Below are 18,239 nucleotides of genomic sequence, written 5' to 3'. Positions count from 1 at the left end.
ATTGTGTGTGTGTATGTCTACGTGATTGTGTGTGTGTGTCTATGTGATTGTGTGTGTGTGTCTACGTGATTGTGTGTGTGTGTCTACGTGATTGTGTGTGTGTATGTGATTGTGTGTGTGTGTCTCTACGTGGTTGTGTATGTGTGTGTAGTGCTGGGGAGCGGTAGTGTAGGGGTTAGCTACACTACGAACCTAGCAACACGGGTTCGAGTCGCACTCACGGTCAACACCAGTTACCATTGTCTGAACCGTGCATGGGCCTCCTCTAGGTCGACTCAGTTTCAAATGCGTAAATATCGTGTGCCGTGCCGGCCTTGATAGGTGCCCCATAACAGCACTTGCCCCAACAGTCTGTTAAGGCTATACGGAGTATCTTTGTCTTTTTTTTTACTCTAACAACACTTGCCCCAACAGTCTGTTAAGGCTATACGGAGTATCTTTGTCTTTATTTTTGACCCTAACAACACTTGCCCCAACAGTCTGTTAAGGCTATACGGGGGATCTCTGTCTTTATTTTTGACTCTAACACCACTTGCGCCAACAGTCTGTTAAGGCTATACGGGGGATCTTTGTCTTTATTTTTGACTCTAACAGCACTTGCCCCAACAGTCTGTTAATGCTATACGGAGTATCTTTGTCTTTATTTTTGACTCTAACAACACTTGCCCCAACAGTCTGTTAAGGCTATAGGGGTATCTTTGTCTTTACTTTTGACTCTAACAACACTTGCCCCAACAGTCTGTTAAGTGTATACGGGGGATCTCTGTCATTATTTTTGTCGCTATGTGTCTACGTGTGTATTTATGCACGGGTTAGAGACGAGATGGACTGATGTGGTGCTGAAGGATGTGACCGGTACCAGCGGTGTCAAGATCTGCCTCTGTGGAGGAGGAGGAGGCTCGTGAAGGACGCTGCTGCTACTGGGCAGTTGAAGGCAGTCGCCCTCCAGCAACAACGGAGGGCGGAGGAGCGACGCTCACAACAACGAGCGGCCTTCATAAGTGCTCGCTGACAGCACTTGCCCGAACAGTCTAAAAAGGCTATACGGGGGATCTTTATCTTGTTGTCAACTCTGTATGTACGTGTTATGGGGAGCGGTGGTGTAGCTACGAACCCGGCGACCCGAGTTCGATTCCCGCTCACGGCCAACACCGGTGACGAGTATCCGTACCGGTGCTGGACATCTCCTAGGTTGACTCAGCCTCAAATGAGTACCTGGTGCGTAAAATCATCGCCACTGGGGAGACAAAGGCGGCCGGGCGTGGTGTTGGCCACCCAGCCCCTCGTGCGCCGTTCCGGCCTTCATAGGTGCTCGCTAACAGCACTTGCCCCAACAGTCTGTTCAGGCTATTTTGCGGAGGATCTTTGTCTTTGTTGTCAACGCATAAAATGCACAATCAAAGCACGTCAAATATTCATGTCCCGTTTGTGTATTATTCATTACTCAATCACTCGCCGTTCATTTGCTTAATATCGGGCTAAGGAGGCCAATTCCACGGCAGAGAGAATATATATATTTTTGCCGGTGTCACACGTCAGCATACAAATTGTATATTTAATACATATACATAGAATATACGCCCCTATTCACGCGAGTGCTATAATTGTCCCGTGGGGCGACATTCCGGGAAGCGCACAGTCCAATATCGTGTGCGGACCTTGGCAGAGCCATCGCAAGCTGCTCTGGAGTCGAATTATCCTAATTAAGACAGTGACTTATTTACAATACGAAAGCCGCACTTAGTGCGACGGCAACAACAACACAAACCCAACACGTTCGTCAATTATACTGTGGCGACGTTTCGGGTAGTCCTCCTTCTTCACGGCAGGAGGACAGAGAGGAAGCGTTGGCAAAGCTCTGCACGGCATTGGCTGCTGTCTGGCCTCTAGATGTTGCTAACCGCGGTGGCTAGGGGATGTTAACTACCTCGCCTGGTGTGCAGGAGGTCGTGGGTTCAATCTCAACCCTGACGCCTACTGTGTATTTGGAGTTTTCGGTGTCTCTCTCTCATCATCACGGTGGCTATGGGATGTTAACTACCTCGCCTGGTGTGCAGGAGGTCGTGGGTTCAATCTCAACCCTGACGCCTACTGTGTATTTGGAGTTTTCGGTGTCTCTCTCTCATCATCATCACGGTGGCTAGGGGATGTTAACTACCTCGCCTGGTGTGCAGGAGGTCGTGGGTTCAATCTCAACCCTGACGCCTACTGTGTATTTGGAGTTTGTGGTGTCTCTCTCTCATCATCATCACGGTGGCTAGGAGATGTTAACTACCTCGCCTGGTATGCAGGAGGTCGTGGGTTCGACCCTGACGCCTGCTATATACTTGGAGTTTGCGGTGTCTCTCTCATCATCATCACGGTGGCTAGGAGATGTTAACTACCTCGCCGGGTATGCAGGAGGTCGTGGGTTCGACCCTGACGCCTGCTGTATATTTGGAGATTGCGGTGTTTCTCTCTCATCATCATCACGGTGGCTATGAGATGTTAACTCGCCTGGTGTGCAGGAGGTCGTGGGTTCGACCCTGACGCCTGCTGTATACTTTCAAGTTTCAAGTTTCATTTTCAAGTTTCATTTATTAGGTATAACCCTGTGAGCCATTCGGCTCTTGAATCGGGTGCAACCGCAACAAACAAAAAAACAAAAACATGAACAAGAAATGAGTACCTGGTGAGGTGTGTAAACATCACCACTAAGGAGACAAAGGCGGTCGGGCGTGGAGCTGGCCACCCACACCCCCTCGTGTGCCGTGCTGACCTTCATAGGTGCTCGCTAACAGCACTTGCCCCAACAGTCTGTTCCAGGCTATATGGGGATCTTTATCTTTATCCTTGTATGTATGTACACACATACTGTGTATGTATATTAGGGGGGCTGTAGAGCAGTGATTAGCGCACTGCACTACGAGTTCAGGTTCTGAACCGGACCTTTACCTCTCCTAGGTCGACTCAGCCTTAAAATGGAGTACCTGGGAGAGAGTGTGTTGAAGCATCAACACTGGCGAGACAAAGGCGGCCGGGCGTGGCGTGCGCTAGCCACCCCATCCCCCCTCGTGCGCCGTACCGGCCTAAATGGCTTGCCCGCTCACAGCACTTGCCCCAGACGGGGTCTGTCGAAGGCTATGCGGGGGATCTTTATCTGTGCGCGCCTCCACGTGTCTACGAAATGTGCGTTTGTAATTCATATCCCAGATCCCCGTACGTGGCCTCGCCGTGCGCTGAATATAATTTCAGGTTGCATTTTTTATGAGCGCTAACCTTTCCCTTGGTGAATGCGCGGTGCCCATTAGATAGTTGCCTCGCACTCACACAACATTCAGACAACAACGCACGGCTCTGGGATACAGGGTGAGAGGGAATTCCACAATTAACTCGCATATGCCTGACTCTGTGAGCCTCGGGCATTATCGCTGAACTATAATAATCCTATCTTCTTGGTTCTTTCGGTAAAGTCACGGAGAAGGGAAGTAATAAAATAATAAAAATAAAACGTAATAAAATAATTCTCACGACGTTTCGGCCACAACGCAAGCAGCCGTCCTCAAGTGAAGACCAGGTCTGTCGGGGAGACAGCGTCTGAATGAAACAACAACACGCTTGGAGCGTATATTTAAGCTGGGTTGGAAGGGGAGAAGGGCGCCTTGACAAAAGAATTTGCATATTAAGAGGAATTTAGCATATTTATGGGAAATACAGGTATGTGATTAATACTGCTTGTGAAATGCGTATAATAATCCTACAATTGCATTAGTCCGATTCTCTGAGGCTCCAGCGGCATTTAGAAGAGAACTATATTAATCATACAAGTATTCTTGGTTCTATCGGTAAAGTCACGTAGAAGGGAAACAATAAAATAAAAACAATATAAAAGAATAAAATGCTCACGACGTTTCGACTGCAACACAAGCAATCATCGTCAGGTGTGAAATCCACAGCAAGATCAGGTGTGAAATCCACAGCAAGAAAATTTGAAAACAAATTATTTCTGTGGATTTCACACCTGATGATGATTGCTTGTGTTGCAGCCGAAACGTCGTGAGAATTTTCTTGTTTGATATTTTTATTATTTTATTGTTTCCCTTCTACGTGACTTCACCGAAAGAACCAAGAATGTGAATCGAATATGAATCCCTGCAGTCACGAACCGAATGAAATTCGCCCACCAAAGGAGACGGAGTAACACAATCGCCTCGCGTGAAACGTTAGCCAGATGCAGCGTCGCACCGCAGGAGTTTTTTTTGCTAAAGTTTTGGCCAACTGCCCGGGAAGGCATTTGCATCCAGCAGTGGATAGTTCATGGTCGATAACGAACTCCAGAGGTAATTAGCCAGAACATTCCACTATCCACTCCGTCCTTCCCTCGTTCTCTTCGGCGGTTAGATCCCGGGCCCATTGTCAACAATTGCCGTGCAAAATCTCGCTGCGGTTTTTATTTTCATTCTTTCGCCGTGAGATTATTATTGTTGTTAAGAGCAAGAATATCCAAACCATAGTAGTAGGTTTTTACCCTTTAAACTGCTACAAAAACTGACACCTTTATACAAGGCATCATGTTTGCAATAACCACAACACAAGCAGTCAAAATGCAAACAAAAAGAAACAACTCTGATGATGATAATTATATGCATTGGTGTAATGGAGGCTCTCAGAAAAGCTGTCTAGGGTGTGGACCAATCAACTTCAAGGACAGTGCATATAATTATCATCATCAGAGTTGTGTCTTTTTGTTTGCATTTTGACTGCTTGTGTTGTGGTTATTGCAAACATGATGCCTTGTATAAAGGTGTCAGTTTTTGTACCAGTTTAAAGGGTAAAAACCTACTACTATATTTTGCCACTGGTAAAGGAGGTCTCAGTGTAAATGAATATCCAAAGCACTTCAGAATTAAAGGGGGGGGGCAATGCCGGCTCCCGCTACGAGAGCGTGATTAATATATGATGAGCTCGGATTTGGTGGGGGGCTGTTGGGAAGGAGGAGAGGTGTGACGAGGCTCAGAGAGAGAGAGAGGGGGGCACGGTTGGGGGGTACGAGGGGGGGGGGGTACGAGTGGAGGGAGGGGGGGCACGGGGTGGGGGGAAGGGGGGGAGATGTCACGGAGTGGTCAGAACGCCACAATTCTTGACCGAGAGGACATTCATCACCACAGAGACGTGGGACATTGGTGACGATGTGAAGGACAATCGTTGTAGCGTGTGTGTGTGCGCGTGTGTGTGTGTGCGTGTGTGCGTGTGGGAGGGCGGGGGGTCTTGGTGTAGGTGCAGTTGTATAAACATCACCACTGGGGAGACAAAAGCGGCCAGGAGTGGGGCATTGAACACTTCAGGCTCACCCCCCCCCCTTCCCTGTGAGTGAAACCAATCAACCTGAGTTACTGGTGCGGCGTGTGGAGACAGAACCGGGGAGACAAAGGCGGCCGGGCGTGGCGCTGGTCACACCACACACACCACAACACGCGAAGTTCCGGCCTTCATAGATGCTCGCTAACAGCATCCTGTCCCAAGAGTCCCATGTAGGCTACAAGCTACAAGGGAGGATGATTGTATTTGAGTAGCGTGTGTGCAGATACGTGGGGAGCGGTGGCGCAATTGTTAGCGCACTGCGAAATTGAACCCGGAAACCCACGTTCGATTCCCGGCCATGGCAAACAAAAACCCATGCCTTGCGTGAGGCGGGTGGGGTGGGGGGGTGAGCAACACCATCCCCGTACAGATTGAAACAGATGCACATTAGTCCACACTTGCTGTACTGCCTTCTCCTGGCGCTCCACGGGCATGGCACCTCCTAGAAGCCCACGGGGAGGAAGGTGAGTTTCACAACAACATCTGTGTGTGATCCAACAACCCTCGCTGCTGCCTCCACAGTGCTCGAGTACAGGCAAGCCACGTGCAGCAGCAACAGCAGCAGCAGCAGCAACAGCAGCAGCAGCAACAGCAGCAACAGCAGCAGCAACAGCAGCAGCAGCAACAGCAGCAACAGGAGCAACAGCAGCAGCAGCAGCAACAGCAGCAACAGCAGCAGCAACAGCAGCAACAGCAGCAGCAACAGCAGCAGCAACAGCAGCAACAGCAGCAGCAACAGCAGCAGCAGCAGCAACAGGAGCAACAGCAACAGCAGCAACAGGAGCAACAGCAGCAACAGGAGCAACAGCAGCAGCAGCAACTGCAGCAGCAGCAGCAACAGGAGCAACAGCAGCAACAGGCAGCATCAGCAGCAACAGCAGCAACAGCAGCAGCAACAGCAGCAACAGCAGCAGCAACAGAGCAACAGCAGCAGCAACAGGAGCAACAGCAGCAGCAACAGGAGCAACAGCAGCAGCAACAGCAGCAGCAACAGCAACAGCAGCAACAGGAGCAACAGCAGCAACAGGAGCAACAGCAGCAGCAGTAGCAACAGCAGCAGCAGCAGCAACAGGAGCAACAGCAGCAACAGCAGCAACAGCAGCAACAGCAGCAACAGGAGCAACAGCAGCAACAGGAGCAACAGCAGCAACAGCAGCAACAGGAGCAACAGCAGCAGCAACAGCAGCAACAGCAGCAGCAACAGCAGCGACAGCAGCAGCAACAACAGCAGCAGCAGCAGCAGCAACATCAGCAGCAGCAGCAACAGGAGCAACAGCAGCAGCAACAGCAGCAACAGCAGCAGCAACAAAAGCAGCAGCAGCGTAGCCACCGCCGCCACCACCACCGCCCAGCCAAATGGGCTCGAGAACAAACAGCCAGCGAGTAGAAGGGAAGTAATACAATAATAAAAATAAAACATAATTAAATAATTCCCACGACGTTTCGGCCACAACGCAAGCAGCCGTCCTCAGGTGAAAACCAGGTCTGTCGGGGAGACAGCGTCTGACGCTGAGGACGGCTGCTTGCGTTGTGGCCGAAACATCGTGGGAATTATTTTATGTTTTATTTTTATTATTGTATTACTTCCTTTCTACGTGACTTTACCGAAAGAACCAAGAAGATGAATCCCTGCAGTCACGAAAGCTTTAAATCGAAAATTAAAAACCAGCGAGTATATTTGGTCCAAGTGTAATAAAAGGACTCAGACACTTCTCTCTGACTCCGTGTCCTTTATTTGGGGTTCGCGTTCTCCTTCCCACACGGCACTCCTCCTGAGACTCTCTCCCTGGCAGCCCCACATCTGCCTTCGCTCCCGTAGCCTTCCACGCTCCTGCAGCTCCGCTGCAGGCTCTTGGTGCAGCCCCCCGGCTGCCCCCACAGCAGCTCCATCGCTGCTCCCTGTTCCTCCGTGCGTGGCGATCTCGCCACCTCCCAATGTCAGCCCTTCGTGGCCTCTATGGCTATCTCGCCATTTCCTACCTCAGCCCTTCGTGGCCTCTGTGGCTATCTCGCCACTTCCTACCTCAGCCCTTCGTGGCCTCTGTGGCTATCTCGCCACTTCCTACCTCAGCCCTTCGTGGCCTCTATGGCTATCTCGCCATCTCCAACCTCAATCCTCCACTCTCTCTTCCACCCCGCTGGCTGGCGCCGTCATGAGCCCCTCAGCCACCAGGCTGAGGCACGGCGACCACCCAACGTGTTCACCACCCTTCACTCCCCCGACTGACCAGATAGCTTCCTGTCTCCCCGCTATAACTTCTCCCCCACGTCACCCTGACTCCTCCCTCTTGGATCGTCATATCCGCCCTGCCCATTTACGCCCGCATTACACTACCCTCCCCCGTAGAGAAAATTCCAGCCGTCCTCGGCTGAAACAGAACAAAATAATGCGGGCGAAGGCATCACAATCAGGAGTCCCCCAGACACAACGGAGATTATAACAACAACACAAGCAACGAAAGGGGAGGTATCAGGAACTGGAACAGAACACCGGCCTGTCCTCCGCACAACAACAACAAGAATAAGAATGGCACAATGAACAAAAACGGCAACTGACACGCAAGAACGGCCAACGCGCACAACCCAGAAATGTGATGTTTTAGTGCATGTCCATGTTGCAGTTCCATCCGCTCGGCTCAAGTCCAACGTCAAAGAGCAAGTGGTAGAGCAGAATGACGAACGGCGCTCAATTGCTCCTTCAAGTCCTCATCCAGCTAGCACACCAGGTAACACCCAGTGCGACGGGAGCTGAAGAATCTGTGACGAGAAGGAGAATCCAATCCCCTGAGGCACAGCACAACAACGCACATCCGCATGTCGTACACGACAGCCACCCGGCCTCAGGGTAGTGGAGATGATGTAAATCCAGCCCGCTTAAAAAAAACTCCCCATAAATACCCAAAATAACGCAATGGATGCCCCATTATTTACATTTTAACAACAATATTATTTACACGTGACAACAACAACAACAAAAGTTCCTGCTCTTACCCACCAGCAGTCCTCCCTTGAGGACCAACACAGACATCGCACGTACACAGCATGTACCCACGGTCACTCTCAGCAACCCAACAAAACGCCTAATCGCACACCCTCGCATGGAGAGAGCCACGCTCCCCAGCGGTAACGTTTAACTCGCCCTAACCCCCACCGTGGTCGTCAACCCCCAGCAACATCCACTGACCATACTCTCCGCTAGTGCAATTTCGGGGATGAGCAGCAACTCGGCCACGCTCCTCCCTTACTATCCCATCAGAGATGGACACACACCAGCCTCGTATAGTCCGATGCTTTATAGCCCAGGGAAGGTTCATCCCCCAGCAATGCCAGACCCCCTGTACTCCCCCCACGGGGCAATGTTCTCTTATAGAGACAATAACACCCTAACCCAGATCCCGTGAGCCCCCGGCACACCAGGTTCAGTCTGCCACCGCACAACTGAACCATGACTCCCCGAGCCATATGAGCACATGGCCCATTAGTTTAAGACATACCACGGAGGTTTCGCCTCCGGGCTGTCAGGTCAGCCATCAGCCATAGCCCGATGTGACCACAACTCGTGCATCACCCAATCAACAATGGCAGGCATAACAGATGGAATATTTGCCCCACCCCGGTTTTTCCCGCGCGCTCAAAATGGCGTCCCCCTTCGCCCAGCGCGTTCGCGCAATCTCTCGCGCGCACTCAAAATGGCGGCCCTTTCCGCAAAGCGCATCGTCGCCATACCCCGCGTGCGCGCAAAATGGCGGCCCAACGTGCGAACACGTGGCCAGTTTTCTCCATTCGTGCACCCCAGCTTCCCTTAGCTGGGGGTCACAAGACGCATCTCCCGTCACATTATAACAACCCCACCAACGATAGACGCACAGCCCCAGCTTGCTGCGCACAGCTGTCATATCGTGGAATTTTTAACCAATATTTTACCAACCACATTAGTTACACAACCCAACTCGCCAAGCAACTCATGGCTGCATGCGATCAACCGAATACGCGACGCCACTTGGCGCCAATTTACGATCCCATTAGCATTAACATCTAAGCCACCCACAACGGCGTCATCGCGCACCCTCATTCTCAAAAAGCTCAATTACCCCTATAATATACACGCAATCTCGTGTGCACAACACCCATACAACCAAATTTTTGGGTCCCCCTCTATAATATACACGCAATCTCGTGTGCACAACAACCATACAACCAAATATTTGGGTCCCCCTCGAATTTGTTACCAATTTCCAACAGGTACGCACAATATAATAACAATCTCAATTCCAATAGTCAACCACTGCATCGCACCCCATAACCATACAGAACGGTATAACAGCACATGCAATCAGCATATCGCGATCACACGCGTACATTTAAGCACAATAGCAAGCAGATCTGCAGGCAACCAACACACCATTAATCCTGTCGTAACTTTGCAGCAACAACACAATTATTCTCTCTCTTGCAACAATCGCATCGCACACAGCACCTCGCAGCACAATACACCAAAAAATATATATATATTTTTTCCCAATTAAGCCCATCACACAAGGTAACCCACAAATAATACAACGCAAGATACCCGACGCTCCCAAGTTAATAATTAACTTCACCATCAAGATAACAACTCCACGCAGCAGCGCACACACACAATTTGACACTCAGCAAATACAGCAGACTCTCCGTCCATTCTCAACACACGCACACACTTATATTGACACCAAGCAACAAGCAGATAGCGCGTTCATCGTTATTACACACACATACACACAGTCCGAACCGCGCTCCGCACAATCGAGTCATAAGAGAAAACCAAAATAGCCCCCCGGCCCTCGAAAGATGGGTGAGGTGTGTGTTAAGGCCGGGTGCGTATCGTTATGACTCGCCCGGGGCTGCAGCAAGAAGAGGACGGCAGGGTGGCAACTTGAGACGCTTCGCAGAACTCGTTCGGCGACTTGACGGCTCCGTTGTCACGCACCCGAGCCAGGACGGGAAGCTCCCGCCCCAGCAGCTGCAGCATCGGCGTCTTCTCCTCGCAGCACCCCCTCGAAAAACAGCAGCTCACAGCAGGCTGCTCACCCCGCGGCACCTCCAGATGGCAGCGCAAGGCTGCCTCTCCGCCGCGATGTTGAAGATGGCGGCGTCCTCCCGCCGCGGTGAAGACAAGATGGCGGCTTCCCGCCGTTTCTCCCCTGCCACGCCCAAGATGGCGTCTTCGTGCCACGTGGCAATGGCGCTGGCAGCGCAGGAAAGGCAGAGGCCTGCGGATCACCACCGGGCCTCCCCGACGTCGTCTTTGGCGTGGTGAACTCACACAGTTGCGCCAGCACGATTTTCAAGGTCCCCATCTGCATCGCCATCTGTCTCCATCGTAAGTTGGCATCCTCCGGCACAGACAGGTCCACCGACGCGGCGACACCTTGCTCACCCGGACCCGTACTCGTTCCAGAACGGATCTCCTCTTCCATCGCAGGCAGGTCCACCGTCTGAGGAAGGTCGTCGTCGTCGGATGATGTAGCAGGAATATTCTTTTTTTTTTTCTTCTTTCTCTCAGTTGTTTTGAGATGCCGTTTCACTTCTGACTCCAGTGTAATAAAAGGACTCAGACACTTCTCTCTGACTCCGTGTCCTTTATTTGGGGTTCGCGTTCTCCTTCCCACACGGCACTCCTCCTGAGACTCTCTCCCTGGCAGCCCCACATCTGCCTTCGCTCCCGTAGCCTTCCACGCTCCTGCAGCTCCGCTGCAGGCTCTTGGTGCAGCCCTCCGGCTGCCCCCACAGCAGCTCCATCGCTGCTCCCTGTTCCTCCGTGCGTGGCGATCTCGCCACCTCCCAATGTCAGCCCTTCGTGGCCTCTATGGCTATCTCGCCATTTCCTACCTCAGCCCTTCGTGGCCTCTGTGGCTATCTCGCCACTTCCTACCTCAGCCCTTCGTGGCCTCTGTGGCTATCTCGCCACTTCCTACCTCAGCCCTTCGTGGCCTCTGTGGCTATCTCGCCATCTCCAACCTCAATCCTCCACTCTCTCTTCCACCCCGCTGGCTGGCGCCGTCATGAGCCCCTCAGCCACCAGGCTGAGGCACGGCGACCACCCAACGTGTTCACCACCCTTCACTCCCCCGACTGACCCAGATAGCTTCCTGTCTCCCCGCTATAACTTCTCCCCCACGTCACCCTGACTCCTCCCTCTCGGATCGTCATATCCGCCCCGCCCATTTACGCCCGCATTACACAAGGATGCAGCCTAGTGGTCAATAAGAAACTTCCACTGCGCGTGCGTTTCAATGCAACCTCGTGGCTGGCTGGGTGGGTGGAGTGCGGGTTTCTCTGGTGGGGGCTCAGATTCCTCCGAGCCCGTCCCCCTTATACAGGTTTTACCTACCCCCCCGCCCTCACTTATTAATTCTGATAAGTAAAACACAGCGTTGGTGTACGGTGCTTTTTTCTGGAAGTTTTGCTGGGTTTTTTAAAAATTGATTTCTGTTTGCACTCAGTCACATATTCACTTTAAGATGTTTTCTTGTTCATGTTTTTGTTTTTTGTTTGTTGCGGTTGCACCCGATTCAAGAGCCGAATGGCTCACAGAGCTGTACCTAATACATGAAACTTGAAAACTTGAAACTTGATATAATGCGGTTGTACTGCTTTGGCAGTGGTGCACAGGCGCACAGACAACGTTCTATTATTAAAATGATGTGCTGTGAAGGAGGGCCGTTGCCCGAAACTTCGACTCTCATGTTTTATTTTTGTTATTTTTAAAGTGCACATTGTTGTTGACAAACGTGTTAAATCGTGGGAGTTCAAGGTAAAGCAAAGTTCGTACAATGATGCTGAACATCGTTTGGTGGGTTTTATTTAAAGGTCCCATACTCTTTGGTTCTTTCGGTAAAGTCACGTAGGTGAACATAATATAAAATAAAAATAGTGGTTTAGTTATTTTAATTTTATTTTCACCCACGTGACTTTACCGAAAGAACCAAAGAGTATGGATCCTTGCAGTCACGAAAAACTTCAAATCTATAATAATTTAAAGGTTGTCAATTGTGGTAGCACACGTTCTCACGACTGCGCGTAGTTGTGTAACACCTCGGTGGGTTTTGCCTGGTAGGATGGGGGTGGTTTAGTTTAATTTGTTTGCGTTTGGGTGATTTTTTTTTACCTTTCTTGTACTTTCGTGTTGTTGTGCTGTTTGTTGTTGTAACGTTCTGACCCGGTGCCCCGAATGGACATCAGTGAAAACAAGACCTTCACACCTCATCGGATTCCTCCCGCAGTATAAATGCATATTCTGATTTACAGTAATAACGGACGTTTCGGGCAATTGTCCTACTTCATAGCACACAATGAAGCAGGGTCGTTACTCTGAACGTCAATTATTCTATATGTGTAAATGTTGTGTCATTGACGAACGGTGCTGAGTTTTTTGGTTAGTATTAACACATTCCTGCGGAGGGAGCTGGTAGGAACGTTGGGTTGCTCGGTCAGTGGCCTGCAGGGTCAACGGCGGCGTGGTGTATTCCGCAAATATGGCCGACTGTGAGGGCGGGCACAAGCCGGCGTGAGTCGGTTAAACGTTGAGTTTTATAAGGGCACCACGGGGTGACGGGCCCCTCCCCACCCAGCCCCTCCCCTTTTTTGTTTTGTTGCTTGCGTTTCTACTGCTGCAGCAGCACGAGAAACGTAAGCGACAACATCATCACCATCATCATTCACATCATCACTGAGTGGCAGCCGACAGAGTATTCACTCTGAAGGAGTATTCACTCCGTGATGATGTAGATTAGGGGTGGGGAACGTCCGGCCCGCGGGCCGTACAAGGCCCGCAAAATCATTTGGTGTGACCCTGCCAAGGCTAACCGCAGGTGGGACTCGAAATTCAATAGATCTAGGAGCAAACCTGGAAAAGCAGTTGCGAGTAGCAGCAACATCATCAATACCAGCTAACATCACACGCCTCGCCAAAGAGAAGCAGTTCCAGCCATTACATTAGGGGTGAGTTAATTAAATGTTTGACCAAATATAACAGGCTACATTTTTAAGTTGATAATTTTGTATGGCCCGCGAATGATGTTATACATATACAAATGGCCCTTGGCAGATAAAAGGTTCCCCGCCTCTGATCTACATCATCACGAAGTGGCAGCCGACGGAGTATTCACTCTGAAGGAGTATTTACTCCGTGATGATGTAGATGATGACGATGTTGTTGCTTGTGTTTGTTCCTGCTGCTGCTGCTGCTGCTGCGGTGGATGGTGGTGATGAAAAGACAAATAATTTTAAGTAAAACGCCGCGAAACATTGTCAACTCGTGTTGCCGAATGTCTAAGCGTCGGAGTTTTTGTGCGTAATTCCCAAATAGTATTTTTTATATAGAATTGGAAGAGTGAAAACTCCTTCGCCTGCCACTCCGTGATGATGATGATGTTGTTGTTTGTGTTTCTCCCGCCGCTGCAGCTGTGGATGGCGATGATGAAAATGTAAATAATTCAAAGTGAAAGCGCTAAACATTGTCGACTTTCGTTGCCGAACATCAAGCGTCGGAGCTTTCGTGCGGAATTCCCAAATGTATTTCCCACGGAAAAATGCCGGTGTCGTGTTTTCCCGCAAGGAATGTAACCTCTGACTCCGTCTGCTCAGGCCATGTGATGTCTCTCTGCGACTGGAGGTCTCTGATTTAAGATGATCGCTGCGGTGTTCCCCCCTTCCCCCCTCTCCTCCAAGCAGGGTCGGCGCAGTTTGAGCGAAATATACAACGCAGAATCACAGCCTGAACACTGACACACAGACTCAACACTGATACACAGCCTCAACACTGACACAGCCTCAACACTGACACACAGACAATGACACACAACCTCAACACTGACACACAGTCTCAACACTGACACACAGCCTCAACACTGATACACAGACAATGACGCACAGCCTCAACACTGACACACAGCCTCAACACTGACACACAGACACTGACACACAGTCTCAACATGACACACAGTCTCAACACTGACAAACAGTATAAGCACTGAATGACAGCCTCAACACTGACACACAGACTCAACACTGACACACAGTCTCAACACTGACAGTCTCAACACTGACACACAGTCCCAACGCTGAAACACAGTCTCAACCAGTGGCGGCTCCTGCAAAATCTCTCAGGGGGGGCAAATGTCTGGATGATTGATAAGGATAAGGTCCACCCATGCAATGGATAAATTAACAGCTTAAGCATGTAAAGGCAACTTCACTTCTTTAATATTAATGAAAAATAAAGTGACTCTTACAATACATCTTGTTTGTTTCTATACTCACTATTAAACAAACCACTCAAGTTTATTTATTAAAGATTCCACTAGGTGGCCACAAATTATATTGTTGGATGAAACGTGCTTACGTGTGATGACGTAAGCACGTATGATGACGTAAGCACGTTAGGGCGAGCCCTCCCGGAAGCCATAGAGAATGCATTGGAGCGCCCCCCGGTCGAAAAAAAGCATCTTTGAATGTAATAATAATAATAGTACAATTTGTAACGCGCGCAAATTTGCAGACGTAGTGGCCGCAACTCAGAGGCTATGGGGCGACTCTGGGCGATTCTCAGCCGGAGTGAAATCGCCCAAAAAGAGGCGGTATTCCACAGAACGTGACATGACGCTGATTGGGCTATATCCAGAGGCACAGTGACGGCTCGCGTGACTCTGTGGTTCAATGACATTGGTGGTGCGTCGCCCAATCGCCCTAATGAAGAAACCGCCCCTGGTCTCAACACTGACACAGTATCAACACGACAGTCTCAACACTGACACAGTCTCAACACTGACAGTCTCAACGCTGAAACACAGCCTCAACACTGACACACAGCCTCAACACTGACCCACAGACTCACTGACTCAACACTGACACACAGACTCAACACTGACCCACAGACTCAACACTGATAGCCTCAGCACCTACACACAGCCTTAAAGATGACCTGACGTTGGTCTAACGTTCCACATGTGTCAACATCCTCAAGAGTACCTGCGAATCACTCAATTGTGATGACAGCAGCAGCAGCATCGCCCCCTGCTGTTGGACGACTCAGACTCAGGCTGCGTCTCTAAAACACAGCGGCGCCTTCCTCCGTGATAATAACTGCGCGACAGCACTTGTGCTAAACTATTGGTAATTTTATTAGTGCGTGTTTAATTAAAGAGTCGCGTGTGATACAATTAATCAGCAGCGCATTCGTGTTTGTGCAATTTCCGGTTTTCTGCCCGTAGCTCTGTTTCAGAGGCCACCTGGCCACTAACGATAACTTAGCGAAGCGGCCCATCACGTGGAAATGTATAGTGGATGAAATACTCTAAACGCGTGATGTTGATTCTACAAGTAGAGTGGAAGACCGGAGGGACTGGAGATAACGGGGAGGGAGAGAGAGACATGGAAACTCCAAATATACAGCAGCAGGCGTCAGGGTCGGGATCGAACCCACGACCTCCTGCATACCAGGCGAGTTGCTTGGACCATCGTATATGGCAGGGGGTGGGGAACCTTTATTCTGCCAAGGGCTATTTGGATATCTACAACATCATTCGCGGGCCATACAAAATTATCAACTTAAAAATGTAGCCCGTTATATTTGGTCAAACATTTAATCAACTCACCCCTAATGTGATGGGCTGGAACTGCTTCTCTTTGGCGAGGCGTGTGATGTTAGCTGGTATTGATGATGTTGCTGCTACTCGCAACTGCTTTGCCAGGTTTTCTCCTAGATTTATTGAATTTCGAGTCCCGCCTGTGGTTGCCTTGGCAGGGCCAGAGACCAAATGATTTCGCGGGCCTCGTACGGCCCGCGGGCCGGACGTTCCCCACCCCTGGTATATGGAAATGTATAAGTCGCGGCAGCAATATCGTCTAACCGCTTGTTTCTATCTTCTTGGTTCTTTCGGTAAAGTCACGTCGAATGGAAATAATAAAATAATAAAAATAAAGCATAATTAAATAATTCTCACGACGTTTCGGCCACAACGCAAGCAGCCATCCTCAGGTGAAGAACAGGTCTGTCGAGAAGACAGAGTCTGAATGACACGTCCTGGGCTTGGAGCGTCTATTTAAGCTGGGAGGGAGGAGGAAGAGCGCCTTGACAAAATAAGTTGCATACCAAGAGGAATTTTAGCATATTTATGTAATATTACACGATGTATTATTCTACCCACCCTACTGCACACCACAGTGCTGCATATTAAACCATACAACTACGAATTTTAGCATATTTATGGGAAATGCAGATATGCGACTAGTACTACTTGTCATTACTATACACCACATTGTAATATTACACTATGTATTATTCTACCCACCCTTGTTTCTAAATGTGGAGGGCGAAACCAGAGGAAGCCGGAGAACAATCCACGCGACCACGGGGAGAGGGAACACGCGGACTACAAATACACAATAGACATCGCCAGGGTCCGGGATTGAACCCGGGTCCTCCTTCCTTGTGCTATAGGCGAGGGAGATAATATGAAAGATAACGCAATGATTTGTATTGATGATGATGCACCAGCCCTCTCTGTGTCTTTTCCCGAAGCTGCTATAATAAACTAACTCGATTTAAGAAACGCATTAAACTCTTTATATAAACTCTACTTCTTCCGGTAAAGTCACGTAGGTAGAAAAATAAAAGATCACGACGTTTCGATCGCAACACAAGCCATCGTCATCAGGTGGGACAACCACAGCAAGAAAAGACTGCTTAACTTTGACAGCGCTGTTTGTTTGCTGGCCGTTTGATGTGTTGTGCCTCCCGTTGGAGTCTGTGCAGAAGCAATTGTTTATCAAGGACGTATTAATTCTAGATTTGAAGCTTTCGTGACTGCAAGTATTCATATCCTTAGGTCTTTTCGGTAAAGTCACGTAGGTAAAAAATCTAAATTAATAAAAATAAAATAAAAATCACGACGTTTCGGAGGCAACACAAGCTTCCGTCTTCAGGTGGAACCGTCACAGCACGCTTGCTGTAATCAAGTATATATACGGGGTAGTATCCCTTGGAATCTCTCATTTACTGTGACGGTTCCACCTGAAGACGGAAGCTTGTGTTGCCTCCGAAACGTCGTGATTTTCATTTTATTTTATTTTCCTTTTTATTAATTTAGATTTTTTTTACTTACGTGACTTTACCGAAAAATCCTAAGAATAAGGACGTATTAGTCTCACAATCCCCGCCTTTATCACCAGAGAGCGCTCGTGGACAAATGATTCATCTTGATTTGAAGCTTTCGTGACTGCAGGGATTCATATTCTTGTTTTTTTCGGTAAACTCGCGTGGAAGGGAAACAATAAAATTATAAAAATAGAAAACAATAAAATTCTCACGACGTTTCGACTGCAACGCAAGCAATCATCATCAGGTGTGAAAAACACAGCAAGAAAAGTTTGTTTTATATTTGTATTATTTTATTATTTCCCTTCTATGTGACTTTACCGAAAGAACCAAGAATATTCGTCTTTATTTATTTACATTCTCTACATCGACGCGTATGATTATTTTGAATCATGATTTGAAGCTTTCATGACTGCAGGGATTCATATTCTTGGTTCTTTCGGTAAACTCGCGTGGAAGGGAAACAATACAATTATAAAAATAGAAAACAATAAAATTCTCACGACGTTTCGACTGCAACACAAACAATCCACAGCAGAGTTTTGTTTAAAAAGTGGCGTTTTTTTCTTAACGTCAGCACCACGGACAGCGATTTGGCAGTTGGTCAGATGTACAAGGCCATCTACGTTAAGAAAAAACCGACACTCTTTTCAAATGTTCTTGCTGTGGATTTCACACCTGATGATGATTGCTTGTGTTGCAGTCGAAACGTCGTGAGAATTTTATTGTTTTCTATTTTTATTATTTTATTGTTTCCCTTCTA

The sequence above is a fragment of the Lethenteron reissneri genome, chromosome 49 (genome assembly GCF_015708825.2).
Source record: "Lethenteron reissneri isolate LAM-NWPU_2019-01 chromosome 49, ASM1570882v1, whole genome shotgun sequence".
In the NCBI taxonomy this organism is placed as follows: Eukaryota; Metazoa; Chordata; class Hyperoartia; order Petromyzontiformes; family Petromyzontidae; genus Lethenteron; species Lethenteron reissneri.
Note: the sequence above shows the minus strand (reverse complement) of the source record.